This window comes from Balearica regulorum, chromosome 20 (genome assembly GCF_011004875.1).
Source record: "Balearica regulorum gibbericeps isolate bBalReg1 chromosome 20, bBalReg1.pri, whole genome shotgun sequence".
Taxonomy (NCBI): Eukaryota; Metazoa; Chordata; class Aves; order Gruiformes; family Gruidae; genus Balearica; species Balearica regulorum.
Window position 1 is genome coordinate 3,231,315 of NC_046203.1, and position 13,114 is coordinate 3,244,428.

The following is a 13,114-nucleotide window of genomic DNA, read 5'->3' on the forward strand; positions in this document are numbered from 1 at the left end:
TGCTGTTGATCTCTCCCTGAGTATTTTGTGTTTGTCACACTTTATCTCTAGGATTCCTGCCTGCTAGGGGGATCGTAATACTCAGCACTAGTTGAGCTCTTCTCATCTGTAGGTCTTAAAGGGATTTGCAAATCAGGATGAGAATTTTCTTGCAGTTTTTGAGATGCAGAAAGCAAGTTGTGCAGTGGCGGTGTCATACGGCAAGATCAGTGGCGGGGCTTGGCCTCGAGTCTGGAGTCGCTGCCTGGCTGCCAGGCTGGACAGAGCGAAGGAAGTGCTGGAATGCAGCGAAAGAAATACTTCCCTTGGGAGTTTTGATCCCACTGGAGGGTTAATGAACAGGAGACTGTAGAGGTGTGCGAGCTATGGAGAATGCAGACATCTGAATGAGGTTCTAGCTTTTTTGGGTACATCAAGTAATGTTCATGTCCAAAACCTACAAGTCTGGCTGAAGGCCAGAGCTGAGGGTCCCCTTCTCAAGTGCTGATCTGCAGTGCAATTTGCTGTCCCTAGCTAAGACAGTCAAAGATCAGATATCCTTACTGAGAGGTTACCGTAAATTCCTGAGCGTTGGAGTTATTGCACAGGAATTGGCAGTGGTCTGTTTTGCCACGTGTGTGTTTCCCGGATATCCTCTTGGCAACTTTTTGCTCTCTACAGCCTCCGGATCCTTCGCCAGGATCCCCACAGAGCCCAGGTAAGCCTCAGCTGGAGGCGCAGCGATTGATACCTGGCAGTTGAGCTTTCCAAGGTGTGTCACTTCAGCACGCTGTCAGCATGCTTTTGGGCAGGGAACTTGCTGAGGATGAGGCAGTTGTTACACGTTTACCAGGGAGGGGGAGAGCTCTGCTGGCACACAAGCCCTTCTCCCCATCTGGAATCATTCAGTGTCTGTACTCAGCAATCCCAGATGATAAATCCCGGCTGCCGGCGCGGACACTGCGCACCCAGGAGATGTAGGTGCTGCCATCTGCTGCCAGCACGGCTCCTGATCCAAAACCTGCAACATCCTCTTTGCTGTCAGCCAAAGGACCTCTTTCAGCCCACTCCGGTTTATATCAGTCAGTCTCTTGGAATAAAGAAGAGGCTGTGTTTACTTTGTACACTGCCGCTTCCCACTCTCCCCGCCGAGGGCGCAATGCCGCCTGTCCACGCGTGGCCTTCCGATGGGCGTTGCTGCAGGGATGCTGCCTGCTGGCCTTTTGGGAGTCTGGAGCGCAGCCTGCCCCAGCCCGACAGTCCACGTCAGGCTGGGTTGCAGCTTGCGCAGCTGCATCCCAGTCATAGGTGGTGGCTGCTCTAGCCGAGACCTAGTTTGGGAAATTGGTGTTACTTCCTGAGGTACAAAGAAAGAGATAACCGCTCCCTCAGGAAAGCTCTGCTGTAGTGCGTTTGAGATAGGCACAGTGAACAGAATTTGCATTTTTCTGTGCAAGTATCTAAGGAAAGTAGGGGATTGCTTTCTGTGGGGACTCCAGATGGAGGCAATCTGATGTAGCATGCAGAAAAATGTATAGGACTTTCAGCTGTTTGCAATGACAGCCAGTTTATTTGATGGTTTGTGTGATGGTGTCCTCATTCCAGAGTTCTCTGGTTAGCCCGGGTGCTTTTAACACATCCATCACGTTTCAGTCTGTTTGCCAGTCTGTCCCTTTGAGAGGTGCAGGGCTAGAATACTTGAAGAACAGTAAAACTGATGGGGAGGGCAAATCAGACCAGAACAGGACGGTATGCTGTCAGGAGGCTCATGCGATCATGCCTCCAGCGCATTTAAATTATTGCTATTTGATAGCAGATAAACAAGACAGGTTTCACCTCGCTGTTAATCTTTGTTAGAATGATGATAATATTTGAAATCTCCTGGGTCTGCTTTCCACAGAGATTCGGGACATGCTGTGGGTATACATTAGTTAGTTAAAAAACCAACTGCAGTAAACTGCATCTCTTCTTGGACCATCTGCTCAGCTCAGAGATGTGTGTAGCTATACGAGGAATCATGGCAGTAATTATGATTACTACCAGGTGATCCATCTAATGTAGTGGAAGGTACTTGGGAGGCAGGGGGGGTAGGAGGAAAATTATCAATAAAAGCAACACCTGCTTCTGCCTGCGGTACTTTGGTCTGTGGCTTTCTTCATGCTATCTCCGTTTCTCCTTAATTATGGGTATAATGAAGGAACAGGGGTCAGCGGCAAGCGTTCTGAGAATTCAGTTTGCTCATAGAAACTACTTACGGGTGCTCCACGCACAGTTCCATATCTGAGCCAAATGCAGCTTTGGCTTCAGGTCTTTCTTCTGTAAAATTCTGTAGGCAATCAGTTGTCATCAAAGCTCTAAGAATTGGAGAACATTTTAAGTTCCTGATCTTGAAGGTTTAGTGTTCCTGATACTTCTGCCTCTGTCAGCTCCTTGGACATCAATGTCTTGCTCTAAGTTCTGTTTATCAGAAATGCTTTTCAAGGTGTTCTACAAAAAGGATTTTTATTAAACACGCTTTCTTCTTCTTTTCCTTTGATGGCTGCTGTGAAGAGAAAACTGACTGATCTTCAGCAAAGCCCAGTATTTTAGTACACCAAACACTGAGAGCTGGGAGGCTAAGGTCAGACTGGTTTTTTCTCAGTGCAGGCTATTCAGATACACATCTCTTGAAAACGGCTGGAATTTAGTCTTTCTCTCTCTGTTTCATGAAATCAAAACCTTTTAAGTGATAAACGAGAGATCAACTTATACCCAAATAGCCAATACCTTGGAGGTTAAGGCACTCGCTTGGGACAAGGGAAGCAGAGACTTGAAAACTGTCCCAGCATGTAACAGAATGACTTAATGACAAAGGAGGTTTTATTATATTTAAAGCTAACTGAAATTTCACATGCTTCTCTAATCTTTCCTAACTGACAATTTATTTTGCAGCATGATAACAAAAAGCGACGTTTGACAAGGAATGCCATGTGGAACTTCTCCCTTTCCGCCTCTGCAGGACTTTGTCCTGTAGCCCAGGGCAGTGCCCTGGACACTACTGTAGTACCTACGGTGGCGTGAAGGGATCTCTCGCTCATCCTGATTAGAAATGTTGTCCTTACAGAAATTCCCACTGTATTGTTAAGCAAGATTCAGGGTTCTGTAAGTAAATAATTCACGTGAAAAGTTCAAACAATACTTTGTTCTTTTCATGACCCACAATTAACTTTCCTTTGAATTACACTTTGCTGCATGCCTTTCAGATTGCTGAACGCACGTGTGTTTCAATGCATGTCTTTTGCCTACGCGTACTCTAAATGAAGTTTAGCTTAGCTAGTTCTAGCGATGGCAAGGGCCTGGGTGTTAGAATACCTGCATCATATCTGAACCTGCCTTTCCTGATTGATCAGTACTGGCCAGACCTATCTCAGCAGAACAGTGCCATAACCAACTAATGAAGAAATAAGCAAATAAGTAATTTATCAGGTGTTGTCCAAACAGAACACCTCCTTACCCTTACAGTGCCTTCTTTTTCTTTTTTTTTTTTTTTCCTAGGCCTGCCAAACCAACATGTGCCCCTGAGCCTTGATTTTTCTTTCTGTGGTCTCTGTTTTTTACCAAATGGAATAGTCCTTATGAATACAATACCCCATTTGTGCACCTGCCTATAAAGGGCACAGGTTACTCCAACCTCTGCTTTCACCCTCGCTTCTGTCTCTGGGGTGTTCTGATCTTTTGAATTGCATCTAGATTGTTTTATAGTAAATCTGTTGAGAGAGACCATATCTATCTGGCAAACATCTAGCAGCTTTTAATGGTCTGTATGACTAAAGAATACGGGGTTTTATTAAATGAAACTGATTCTGCATCAGCATGTAGAAGTTTGAAACACATGGCGTTACCCTTGCAAATACAAGTATGCCGATGTGTTGCATTATATTGGCAGGCAGAAATCTGAGTAAAATGTTCCAGGTTTACTGTTGTTCTCTGACTCATATCCTACAAAATTTGACAAGATGAGTGGTTTTGCCTTTTCAGCACATCTTTCTGTACCATTGGTTGATCCTGAACGAGGTGTGGTCAGTAGGAAGTCAAGTCTGGAGAGACGGAGGAGCATAATAACATATTACTGGTCAATCTGCCTGGTCGATCTGGTCTCTGAGGCGAGACGAGTCACCCTACCTTGGGACTCCCATGTGGGTTGCCATTCTTAATTTATAATTTACTTGATTTTAAGTTATAATTTTTAAGTTATTCACTTTAGCAGCCAATCAATAGTGCAATTCTATTGTATTCTATTGCATTATATTCTGGATAGCCAAAGTGTACATGTGTACACTTCACCCTTATGTGAGATTCCTTGAAGAATCCAAATCATGTGCCTTAGAATACCTATAATTTTGCTAAAGAATATTGCATAAGCAATTTTGTTCATTTAAGGGCTGGGAGCAGGCGATAAATATTAGCAATATTAGGGTTTTTTTTTCCAAGGGTGGTGTCTTTTAAATGTCAGGAAAAGGAAGCCTTCCTGCTTCACAGTTTTTAATGACCATTGCTTTGTTTTTCAAGTCTCTTTTTTGGCATTTTCTATTTCACTGCAGAACTCTTGCAGTTTTTCATTGAAATTTTAGCAGCATGGCTGACAGATGCCCATAGAAAAGATATGCAAAATTTTTTAAGCTGTACTGTTTGTAAGAAATACTCACTGGCAGCCGCGCTATTTTTAGCACTAGTGCTCCAGCTGAGACTTTGCCGTATTTGTTCAATGCTTAATTGTCTAATAAAAATCTATACTAAATTTAATAACTTGGGAAGTAGCGCATGATGAAGGAATTCTTGAATTGTTTTGATATGAAAACAATGGATGTAGAATTCTCAGTATCCATTTAATAAACAAAACTTTAGAGTGAATTTATTGTCGATGGAGGCAAACGTTAGACAGACCCTTCAGTAGGAGCGTGGTGGCAGTAGCGCCTTGAGCTCCTTCTTTTGCTCTTATGGTGCTGGTGATGCCACACTGACCTACGCCACCTCCTATAGAAGTATGTCAGAAACACAGAAACATCAACATTTCGTGAGTGTTTTCTGTGACAACTGTGTCAATATCCTAGATCAAAATTTATTCAAGTTTTAAAACTTCCTATTAGGAGCCATTGGAAACACCAGGGTTCATGTCCCAGGAGCACTGGCCCGTCTGGTATTTGCACAGGAAGCTGGAAACCCACGTGTAGTAAGCCAGATTTACAAATCTCCCGTCCCATCTTGCTGCCATCAGCAGTGGAAGGAACAGGCTCTATTTCCAGAGACACAGAGTTCCCCATCAGCTGCGTGTGCAACCACTGGTCAGTGCTGCCAAGGGACTGTGCCCAACATCTGATGTTAACAAACTATGGGGTGGGTTTTGGAGTATGTTCGGGATTTTGGAGACCAGTCATTTTATTTGTTTGTGACAGGCTGAGGTAACACCTTACTGCTTATTTACTTTTCACCTGTCCTCTAAACGACAATATCCTGCGCATCTGAGAGCTTTGTTTTGCCCTCCTTTGATTTTCATGTGTTGTAACTTCTGTCCAATTTTAAGAGGAACGTTGCAGAGGAGGTGATTTAAGACTTGCTGGATGTGGAGTTTTGATAGTGAGACACGAAAGGGGTAGGGGAAGGAAGGGAAGGAAAAGGAGAAAAGGAGAACTGTAGGGAGTAACTTGGAACATGGGGGCAGGCTCATGCAGGACAACACAGCCACCCTGGTGCAGTGCCGCAGCTGTAGCTGGGGGCTGAGGCAGGGACAGCGAGTTCTGCAAGTCAGATAAACAGCTTGAAAAGAAACAGATTTGACTAAAGAACCCAGAATCTTCAAGAAATTGGGCAACTGGAAAGGTGTATGTGTCTGCTGATGCCATTAGTGTGTGCTACATGTCCATTGTGGCACTACCCAAAACGGTAAACATCTGAGTATCTCCATGCATAACCAAAACACTGCCTTATAATAGTTGTTTGATTTTCTTTAGCATGTTTCTAAGAACTGCAAATACGTGGTGGACTTGAAAGAAGCCTGTGGTAGATGCATTCTTATTTAACCAGTGAGGTGTCCAGGGGTAACCTGCAGGAAATCCCCCGGGTGGTCAGTGGCAGAGTAATGGCACAAACTCCAGGAGCACTGTATTTCTCTCTGAGACTTTCCTTTTGCCCCAAGGCAAGAAGAGAACTCAGGAATTTTGACTCTCTTGTTCTTTCTCTAAAATCGTGACCATAGTCCCATACCTGAATGTCCCATGGTCCCAGCAGATGCTTCTTTAAGAGGTAACTAAATACAGCAACAGTCTTGATAAAATTGTGAGAATTGTCAATACTGCTTGAGAGTAACTCAGGAAATTGCTATCCAAGGAACAGCTCATTTATTGCTGTGACAGAAATTTGGAAATTGTACCAGCAACTTTCAGGCAATTGAAAATTGACTGTTGTCTCTTCTTGCTTCATCTTTTGCTTTATCTCTATTTTAAGTCCTTTTCTTCTGGCAGTAATCTCACTTTCCCCTAACAGTGTTGCTAAGAGGGGCTGATTACTCTGAAAGGAAAGAAGTAGCAGAGTTGCTCCTAAGTAATGCAGAGTGAGTTTTTATCTAAAAGCCATAGGTGATAAATGAGAAAGAGGTTAAAAACCCTGGTCTGAATCCAAAAAAGACTGGCTTCCAAAAGCATGCTCTGAGGGGTTTCAGCAGACTTTTTTGTGATCGCTTATGTATTAGAGTAAGTTTGTCTCCTTACAGCTGTGGCAGTCCAAACAATTTAGACACAGAGCTGCCTTTTAAAGCTTTTAAACCTATATTTCCCTTGAAGGTCTTCTAGTGTGCCACTAATCCCCTAAGTTATTGCACTGAAGGTACTCTATAATCCTTTAATTTACGCTGCTCTCAGTCGAGACGGGGAACGAGCTGGGTCACTTGCCATACTTGAGCATTATCAGTTTTGCTTTTTTCGACTCAGACACTATCTGAGGGTAGTTTGCTTTCCTTTTAAACACTGCAGAGAGTGTTGTAAATTTAGGTATTGATTGCTTGCCTGTTTGTGCATATGCATATTAAAAAAGGGACACAAACCCCAGAACTGCCTTACTTGTTTCTCTGTTTTATACAGCCTTGGGGTCAGGCTTTTAAACCGAGTTTCCTCAAGCCCTTTTGGAAATCAATGAATGAAAAAATTGATGGGTTTCTGAAAACTCTGAATTCATACCCAACATAGAGCTGCTGAGGGTCAAGAAACAGTGTCAGCCACAGGTAATTTCTGGAAGCTTCATCTCCCCAGACCTACAGGAGACAAAGCTTCTGACTAAAATTCCTTTGGTGGTGCTGAAGGTAAAGCTTTATGGCGATGAGTAATGCTAGGCAAGTGTTACGGGTTTTTAAAAAAGCAGAAATACTAGAAAAGGCTGTCTAGAGAAACACATTAGTTGCCTGAATTTGGAAGGTTTGTCCTGTCCATTGCTCCTTGCTTGCATGAGGGACACGTGTTGTTACTGTAGGTTTGTTCTTGAGAGCCAGGCTGGGAGTCCTGAGCTGCTCTCGGAGGTTCATTTCTGAATACTGGCCACTCAACATCCCTTCAGAAGTTCATTTTAAGTTGAGCGTTGAAGCATTCACTGTGGGGAAAAACATGCCCTGCAATTGTATAGACTTTGAGAAACATTGACAAGAATAAAGACGGCCAAAGTTTTGCTTCATTAACATTTCCACTGAAAGAGGAATCCTCAGATGCTGAGCACTTAATGTTTCCTTTTGAAGAAACCAATTTATTTGAAGTGCAAGTTTCTGTTGTACATTATATGCTCACATTTTTGATTTCTTACAGCACTTCTGCATCAGTGAATTTCTTGTAGAGTCGGAGATCAAGCCTGGGCTTGTTCTGAAGTATCCAAATGTGGTAATAGGTGGACTGTTGTAAAATTTGGCATCTGGAGTTAAATTACAGGATGCTTCTTAAGCTTCTTGGTTACTATAGTAACAAGTAATAGTCATCCTTCATGATTAAGCAGTGTCCATGGTAACCAAACGAGCAAGTTTTAAATGAAAGATATTTTCCCTTTACATTTTTAGCAGTCAGAGGTTAACAGTTATTACCTTTATACCCTTAGATGGGAACAAATTTTGACCTGACTGGCATATTTAAAGTGAAAACGTTTGGTGTTCGTTTACATAACTTTACTTCTAGGACCAGCCAAATTTTGGGTGAATACCAAACCAGAATTTCTGAGAGCGGAGTGTAGTGCATTCGTCTCCCCAGGAGGAGTGAATGTTGTTCACAACGTGTGCTAAATTGTTCTGCAGCGGTGCAGCATGTTGCTGAACAGCTACCGTATTGCTCCTCGGCGTGCCTGCAGTTCAGTGGTGGAGGAAGGAATCCCTACGTATATGCGGCATAGTTTTTAGGATGGAAAATGCAATGTCAGTGGTAGTGTAGGTAAGAACATCCTCCCGCTCCCTCCCACCTCAGAAACAGGTTGGGAAACGTACAAGTGCGTATAGCCCTGCTAGGTCCCTTTTTGTAATCTACTACCTGTTTTGGTTTGTAGGTAAACAGTGGAATTCACTTAGAAAAAGCATGGCAACACAATCACAAAGCCAGCACAACTGCTATAGGTTAGATGCATAAAGGAATATAGTAGTTTGAATGGCGATTTCTGCTTGTCCATCCGCAGCACAGTGTCTTTTATATGAAATAAGAAACCATGACTGCTTTTTAATGTTTTCTTTCCTGTCTTTGGCACCAGCGATGTTTGCTTGAAAACTAAAAAGTGAGCCTGTGAAGCTAACGCCTGCAAGTATGCTTTCAGAGCATGTATGTGTAAGAGAAGCAGAAATCCCCAGCCCCAAAGGAAATACAAGTATCAGTCACAATAAATTAGGATTTACGTTTCACAATTAGGACTCATGGAATGTAAAACGATTGCTTAGAAGAGTCTGAATAGCTCGAAGAATGATGTATGAGTAACAGTAGTAAAGATAGGATGGGTTTTCAGCAATACTCTGGGTACGTCGGCACATAGGTAGATTGTCAACGTGTTGCAGCGTACGCTGACGTGCGTGCGTACACTCCCACATGCACGCACAGGCAAATGCAGAACATTTGTGTGTGCACTCACCTTTAAAAAATAATCAGGTTGACAGAGGTGACGCTCTTTTTGTAAAGGTTGGCAGAGAAGGTGACACTCTTTTTATAAGCATTATCTTCTATCTAGTGCATATTAAAATGAAGGAGACTTGTTTCTTTTTGTAAGGGGAGCTCTTAGGCCTCCTGCAAAACAGAAAAAATATTCTGAGCTACCCCTAACCCTAGCGCTAATCCTAACCCTTGATAATTGTGACTGAGGAAGAAGTGTTTGCAGACTTTGTTGTCACTGCTGCTTTTTAATGCTTTGAGTTGCTTCATCAGGAGGGCTACCATATTTTGTCCAGTAGCTACCAAAAACCCAGTTAGTTAAAATCCGTTATTCTTCTGTGTTTCCAGTGAAACTGTACCCTAAACAGCCAGTGTTAAATCCCAACCTTCTGCTTTCTTGAACAATATTAAAGTTCCGTTAATGTTAGGGCAGTCTAACTTGGATTAATTGGCTCTGGGCATTAAGACTCTTTCAGGCTGATGTAAAAGCTGCATGTACTATGTGAATTTCAAATCTTAATGTTTGGTCTATTATGCAGATGGATGTGAATAGAGATATGTATGTGACCCCATTTATCTCTCTAATGAAGTGCCATCAATAGAACATCTGTTTCTTTGCTGTAGAAGATGAAATCTCTGATGAATCATGCTTATAAATTAAGTATTTATTTATTTAATTTGCATTTTGCCAGTACAGACCTGTTATAGCAGCCACTACTCACGACTGGAAAAATGGCCTGGTAATTAAACGGCGCAAAGTTTTTGTTCCTGCTGTGCTGCTGCTTCAGACACAAAGGAAACCATTCTGAACCGGTTTGTGGTTCACCTGCCCAAGTCAGCTGTTAAGAAACCCCAAAACCAAACCTAACAGCAGCTTGGCAAGGAAGCAAACCTCATTGACGGGAGGCAAAACCCTGGCTGTGATCTGGCTGCGAGTCGCCCGTCTCACCGGGGTCGCCACCATGGCACTGCCTGCCTCTCCGCTTCGCAGTTCTCTCTGAAATTGGAAGCAAAGAGGGCCAACGTGCCGCCACACAATCTCTTCTTGTGAGATTTCCAGCTCCCTGTTGCAATCCCAGGAGTTTTAACGAGACGGGAGGTCTGGCAGGACCTGCCTCAGCTGTTCTGAAGTCACTGGGAGGGATGGAGCTGCAGGAGGGACAGTCCATCCTGGCAGCCTCAGGTGGAGCTGGCTGTGTCCTCTCTGCCCTCTCCGCGATGGCGTGTACAGGTGGCACAGTTTACGTCCGCAGTGACACAGATTACAGAGAGTGTAAAAGTTTCTCCCTGGCTTGGGATTGCCTCTGTGAATAGGCAGCCATGCTGGTTAAGTGCGGCGAGAAAGCAGCCCGGTAACAGTGTTGTATCTTTGCAGAAATGTTAAGCATGATGGATGAACCTAATTTAAATCTCCCCAGAGCTGACTTCTTGTTCTCCAGACTCCATGTTGCTTGTCTTTATCATCACAGAGGAGGAAGCTGGTGTTCCACTTCACTTTATCATCCTTTCCAGTTTAACCAGGGTATTAGCAGACTTCACGATCCGGTCCCCAAGCAGGCTAGAATTTCATCTTTTTCTGATGTATTTTTTAAGTCTGTGCTTGATTTCAATTTTACCCTGGAGAAAAGGCTCCTAATGATACGCCGTTAGCAAAAGACGAATTTGTTCTCTAGACATCATACCAAAGAAAGATAAATATCATACATATTCTATTTCAGAGACTGATAAATAAAGAATAAAAATACCAAATATATATATACATATCTAATTAAAAAATACCAGACAGTAAAAATAGAGTTTGTAATAAAGGCTGCTCAATCAGCATGATTTGCTGTTTATTTTTAGAAAGGGGGGTTCATTTTCTGGATGCCCTATATTCTCTCCCTGTCACCACCCTGACACCAGGTCTGGGGACCTGCAGCTATGTCTTTCTTTTGGACGTGGATCTGTTTCTTCAGTTTTGTAGTAGAAGTTAGGGTGTATATTTTCAGACTCCTCATGTTGAGAATTATCTAAGCTTTCCTTTCCCATTTGTGCTATTTTCTTCTTTCCTTTTTGCCCTCTGGGAGTATTTTTTTCTTGACAAATACGTCCGACCCGTCTCATCAGGTAAAGAATATATCCCCCATCGATTTCTAGGAGGGCAGAATTTGCCCTGGATAGCTATCACTAAGGTACAAGGGGGAAGGGAGAGGACCAGCATCTGCAGTGGGGACATGAACTGGCTGGAGATGCCTTAGCTGCTGGGCAGGGAATGGCCCTCACAGCACTGAAAGGTACGGACAGGGGAAAAATCCTCGGAACTATCTTAACTGTGATACCGAACGTCAAGCAAACGAGCAGAGAAACCCCACCAGCGAGGAATCCCACAGCCCCCGTGTCGTGTCAGGAGCAGATTGGCGCAGATCGCCTTTGTCCTGCGGGTTAGGCTGGGCAGCGGAGGGGCTTCAGCTCCCTCTAGTGAGGCTGCTGGATTTCTGCTGGATCAGAGCAACGCTGCCTTCACCCCACTGCTGGTGAGGAGGGAAACACGGCTTCCTCCAGCTTTGGAGGTTGGAAGTCTAACCGAGGTTTCCAGGAGAGAAGGGGCTGCAACACCGCGCAGGCAAAGCTCGCAGAAAGATGAGAGGAAAGGGCAGCGAGTCCCTTTTCTTCTTGCATGCATCAAAAAGCACGCTGGTGGGGAAAGATTTCTCTTACTGGGTAATATTCGAGAAAATAGAGGAATAGATACATGTCAAGTACGCAGAAAAATATCGCGGCTTTTTTCAGGGCTAGATTGAAGAGCCATTAATAGCTCTTGCTCAGGAGCAGTATGAGGAATATTAAATACTGCACAGTACACGATATCCGGGAACCTGACACAGAGATGATATGAGATCCATTAAAGTGCACAGTGTGCTATGGCAAAGGTCAATGTCACTTCAAATCATTATTTAACAAAGAAAAAGCTCTTCTTCCAGAAGATCTCGGTCCCACTTTGAGATCTCGGTCCCACTTCTCTTTTTGAGAAAAGATGGTCCTAATTTTTAGCTGATGGGAAACAGTGGTGTGATGTTTTCTGTGAGTCAAATTGTTTTCTGTTTTCCAGCCAGTTGTAATAAGGCTCTTCAGTTCACACAACTGTCCCAGCCACCATTCTTGTCACCGCAGAAGGTTGCATGACTCTGAGCGGTGCTTCAGGTGCCTTTTTATGCTCTCAGGCAGAGATGCAGTGGAGCCAGAGATGGCATTCCCCCTGCTAAGCTGAAGACAGTGGGTTTGTAATGCTTAAGTCATCTGTGAGGGAAACAAAGGTAAGAAGCTGGACCTGTTTGGTGTGGTCACTGTGGATAGCATTAGCTATAGGCATACAACCAGCCTCTAAGTGTTTAATTCTAAATATCTTGCACCAGAGTATAGCACAAAAAGCAAGTAATGATTCCAAATTCTTTTTTTTTGTTTGTTTTCTATGTAAATGGTTAGATAAGTGAGAATTTTTTTTACAAGCTGTAATTCTGTAAACTATCCTTAATTGTCTGAAAAGGTAGTGAGAGCATGAGAACATGTGAAACTATTTCTGCTTAGAGCATTAAATGAGTGGGGAGTAAATCACTGATTCTGATGTAGAAGAGTTGTGGGTACAGCCAGTGGGGTTGCTGTGCTTTAGACAAGGGGTTTTAACGCAGAGATTCTATGATGCAAAAATAAATAATTTTATTCTAACATAAAAAGTTGTGGTCATGCAAATTTTCATTAGCCTGGAGAATGCCCACTCTGAGTGTTCATTAGCTTTGCTTTAGATGAGTCTGATTTTTCAGAGGGCAGCGTTACCTTGCCCTAAACTTTTGCTTCACGACCGTTTTTATTTAAAAGTCAATTTTATTGCCTAATAAAGGTTTGACTTTTAATTAATTTTGTGCGGCATAATGGTTGTAATATTTCTGTAAAGGATCAACTGGAATTCACTGCAGGATCCGCGGGGCATTGGACGATATGTTCCAACAAATAGTTCTCCAGGTAAT

The 13,114-nt window shown here is 43.2% G+C and overlaps 1 protein-coding gene across 7 annotated transcripts in view; it reads left to right on the forward strand.

Moving 5' to 3' along the window:
- DAB2IP (DAB2 interacting protein) overlaps positions 1-13,114 on the forward strand; it is a 239,885-nt gene that overhangs the window by 81,427 nt on the left and 145,344 nt on the right. The gene's annotated exons all lie outside the window — the stretch shown is intronic.